The sequence below is a fragment of the Oncorhynchus tshawytscha genome, linkage group LG31 (assembly GCF_018296145.1).
Source record: "Oncorhynchus tshawytscha isolate Ot180627B linkage group LG31, Otsh_v2.0, whole genome shotgun sequence".
NCBI lineage: Eukaryota > Metazoa > Chordata > Actinopteri > Salmoniformes > Salmonidae > Oncorhynchus > Oncorhynchus tshawytscha.
Window position 1 is genome coordinate 34,121,611 of NC_056459.1, and position 5,040 is coordinate 34,126,650.

A 5,040-nucleotide genomic window follows, 5' to 3' on the forward strand; every position below is an offset into this window, starting at 1 on the left:
CTATACTTTCAAGCTACCAAGGATAAAGCACTAAATAAATTCAGTTAGTGCCAAATATGGCTGCTAGAATCCTGACTAGAACCAAAAAATTTGATCATATTACTCCAGTGCTAGCCTGCCTACATTGGCTTCCTGTTAAGGCAAGGGCAGATTTCAAGGTTTTACTGCTAACCTACAAAGCATTACATGGGCTTGCTCCTACCTATCTTTCCGGTTTGGTCCTGCCGGTCATACCTACACGCGTCACAAGACGCAGGCCTCCTTGATGTCCCTAGAATTTCTAAGCAAACAGCTTGAGGCAGGGCTTTCTCCTACAGACCTCCATTGTAATGTAATGGTCTGCCTATCCATGTGAGAGATTTAGATTCGGTCTTGAGCTACAACTCTTTACTGAAGACTCATCTTTTCAGTAGGTCCTATAATTGGGTGTAGTTTGGCCTAGAGGTGTGAAGGTGAACAGCAAGGCACTGGAGCAATGAACTCTGCCTGGCCGGCCCCCCTCTCTCCACTGGGATTCTCTGCCTCTGATCGTATTATGGGGGGTCTGAGTCACTGGCTTACTGGTGCTCTTCCATGCCGTCCCTAGGTTGAGTCACCGACGTGATCTTCCTGTTGGGCTCGTGCGGTGGAGGAGATCTTCACCCTCTCCGAGGGAACTCCTCCCTGCTAGAATTAGACTGTGCTGTGGCTGCAGTGTTGTTCCGTGAGTCATCGGGATGAATGATGAGGATTTGGGAAGTGCGGCACGGAAATAACACGCTAGATTTACCATGGAAACCGTGACCAAACCACACTGAGACATCAAGGTGTTACACATCAGAAAGAGTCAAGGGAGGGTGGGTGGGGGCAGTAAATGTGTGATGTGATGTAATGTAGTGTGTGTGTGTGTCCATGTGTGTGTTCCTGCGAGTATGTATGGTGTATGTGTATGTGTGTGTATGCGTATTTATGTTTGCACTCAACAAACACACAGTGACAACTTCTCCCAGCAAATCAAGTAAACAACATTGTTAGGTTGCCTGGCATATTATGTTACTGGGAGTCTCTGTTAGAGCTTCTACGCTAATGCTTGTGTGTGTGTGTGTGTGTGTGTGTGTGTGTGTGTGTCTGTGTCTGTGTGTGTGTGTCTGTGTCTGTGTCTGTGTCTGTGTGTGTGTCTGTCTCTGTCTGTGTCTCTGTCTGTGTCTCTGTGTGTGTGTGTCTCTGTGTCTCTGTCTGTGTGTGTCTGTGTGTGTGTGTGTGTGTGTGTGTGTGTGTGTGTGTGATAACTTAGCTGAAATCCCTGCCTGCGGCTCACATCTGCTGTAAAAAAATAAAAATAAACATTTTGATTTCCTGTTAGCTTGTCCGTGTCCTATTGGCCCTTGAAAAAGTGCACTAAGTAGGGAATAGGGTGCTATTTAGGACATACGCACTTCTTCTTCTCTCTCTCTCCCTACAGTAGAATACAGGCTACATTTAATCAACAACACATAATATCAAATCAAGTACAGATGTTATGGCAGGGGCAGCTAAATGTTTGTCTAGGCTCCAACTGTAAAATTAAAATAAACACTACACACATAATCCTTAAAAAAATATAGATGTGTATATATATATATATATATATATATATATATATACACAAAACTAAGAAAAGCCTGAATGAACAATATCAATGACTGGAATATACCAGCAACAGTGTGTGAAAACCTTGTGAAGACTTACAGAAAATGTTTGACCTCTGTCATTGCCAACAAAGGGTATATAACAAAGTATTGAGATAAATAAGTATTTGTTCAATAACAAAAGTTTTCCACCATAATATGCAAATAAATTCATTTTAAAAAATCCTACAATGTGATTTTCTGGATTTTTTATTCTCATTTTGTCTGTCATAGTTGAAGTGTACCTATGATGAAAATTACAGGCATCTCTCATTTTTCTAAGTCGGTGAACTTTTGAACAATTGGTGGCTGACTAAATCTTTTTTTGCCCCACTGTGTGTGTGTGTGTGTGTGTGTGTGTGTGTGTGTGTGTGTGTGTGTGTGTGTGTGTGTATATATATATATATATATATATATATATATATATATATACACAGTGCCTTGCGAAAGTATTCGGCCCCCTTGAACTTTGCGACCTTTTGCCACATTTCAGGCTTCAAACATAAAGATATAAAACTGTATTTTTTTGTGAAGAATCAACAACAAGTGGGACACAATCATGAAGTGGAACGACATTTATTGGATATTTCAAACTTTTTTAACAAATCAAAAACTGAAAAATTGGGTGTGCAAAATTATTCAGCCCCCTTAAGTTAATGACAGGTCAACATTCACAAGGCCGCAGGGCCAGAAGGATTGTGTACTCAGAGCATACATGGACCAACAGGCAAGTGTCTTCACTGACATTTTCAACCTCTCCCTGACCGAGTCTGTAATACCTACATGTTTCAAACAGACCACCATAGTTCCTGTGCTCAAGAAAGTGACAGTAACCTGCCTAAATGACTACCGCCCCCTGGGCACTCACGTTGGTAGCCACAAAGTGCTTTGAAAGGCTGGTCATGGCTCACATCAATACCATCATCCTGGAAAGCCTAGACCCACTCCAATTCACATAACACCCAAACAGATCCACAGATGACACAGCTCATCGTTCAACACCATAGTGCCCTCAAAGCTCATCACTAAGCTAAGGACCCTGGGACTAAACACCTCCCTCTGCAACTGGATCCCGGACTTCCTGACGGGCTGCCCCCAGGTGGTGAGGGTAGGCAACAACACATCTGCCACGTTGATCCTCAACATGTTGACCCCTCAGGGGTGTGTACTTAGTCCCTTCCTGTACTCCTTGTTCACCAACGACTGCAGGGCCAAGCGCGACTCCAATACCATCATAATTATTGCTGACAACATAACAGTGCTAGGCCTGATCACTGACAACAATGAGACAGCCTATAGGGAGGAGGTCAGAGACCTGGCAGTGTGGTGACAAGACAACAACTTTTATATTAATGTTATTTAGAGAGAGGGAGAGGGAGAGAGCGAGAGCGAGAGGGGGGGAGGTAGAGAGAGGGAGAGAGAATTGCTTACTCCCTAAAACTGGCCCATGAGGCACAATGACCCAAAACTTCTACTCATTTAGCAGAACCATACACCAAATCTGCAATACTACTGGCACATGTTTTGCTTTACATTCAGAATGCAACTACATAACAAACATTTGTAAAAACACGACACACAATTCTCTACTTTTGGCACAAACAACTAAAATCTCTTGTGTGCAAATGAAAAGCAACATTGTTCAACAAGCTAAGCTCAATTACCAATTGATCACTTTCACTCTTTCACTCTTCACACAACACTAGTTACTTAAATGTTCACTTTGCAATCAGACATTTGGTATGGGATAAAAAGGTGAGTACTTCTGTGTTTGGAGAACAATGGAAGCAAACTTGGAAAATATAGGTGGAGGTGGAGGAAGACCAAGAATACAAAGAGAATAATCTCTGATCAAATGTGGGTGACTGGTGGACTACGTGGTAAACTATGGTTTGACCATGAGAGAGGCTGGGCAGAGACCCAATCAGAGCCGCTTCACCGTAGCCGTCATCCGGATGTTCCAAAATGAGAACAGGTACTGCAGACATTGGACCTCTCTACTACTTTTACTACCAGACAGTCGAACAACATAAAGCTAAGTGTATGTATAACCATTATTTAACTTGGCAAGTCGGTTAAGAACAAATTCTTATTTACAATGACGGCCTACAACGGCCAAACCCGGACGACGCTGGGCCAACGACGTTGGGCCAATTGTGCGCTGCCCTACGGGTCTCCCAATCACAGCTGCTTGTGATACAGCCTGGATTTTAGATTCTAGATACTGTAGATTCTAATGCATAATGTGGGGAAATGAAGTCAATGTTTCATGTATTACTGTATGTATGAAATTGAGAGCTGTACTACTTTGTGTATACTGAATAACTGTAGTGTTCACTGTACCGTATGCCATTTTGTTTTTGTAAAACTGAATGACGACCACCACTTGAACGCATCTATTTACAGACTAACAGGAGGCTGCCATTTGTGCAAATGGCAATTGAAAATAATGGCAGAACACTGTGGGAAATCCAACAACAGATGATTGAAAACCATCTTCCATAACATCAGAGTTAGCTTATCAACTATAGCCGAATGAAGCAAAATTAAGCAAATCTACGGAGTCCCATTTGAAAGAATTTTCCAAAGAGTGAAGGAAATATGGTATGAATATGTGTAAGTAATGTACTAGTATTACTCTCTTGAGACATTAGAGGCTCATTGATGTTGCCAGTGAACTTATCTATACAGCAAATACAGTACTTACTATCATTTCAGAAAATCTGGATTTGGATGCAAGTCCTATACCCCAGGAAATCATATTCAATAAAAAAAAATTGGGGGAGGGGGGGTCCTCAGATGTTTCAGAGGTTTCAGTTCTGTTATACTCACAGACATGATTTTAACCATTTTAGAAACAGTTCTACCAATTATATGCATATCACAGACATGATTTTAACCGTTAAAAGACACCATTTTGTTTTTAAACAACTGCATTGGAAGCAAAAACTTATTTTACTTACTGATCTAAAAGTGGATCTTTTCCTTCCAAAAACATTTCTTCCACACTGGAATCAAAATGGGCTCACTCATCTGTTCATTGTGTCACTCTCCCTGTCAATTTCTGCAATAGTCTAATCCAAACTTGTATACTTGAACTTCCATTTAGCTTTTCCAATCTTAGTAGCCATGTTTAACTTTTTCAGTTTTGAGAAAAGTTTGTAGAAGAGAACAAACCGCTGCGTAACGCAAACTTCAGTACGCCCTGTTTGCTATCACCAGAGAATGAACACTGTTGCGCACAGCTCTAGCTTGATGGCTGTTTGACGTACATAGGGCGTTGACATACATGGTCATTGGACCAAGACACTGTCAATCAAGTGAACACCACTCGTCTCATTGGTGCGTAACGATGGCCGACCTTCATGGGCTAATTGACGTGTTGTGTAGCCAA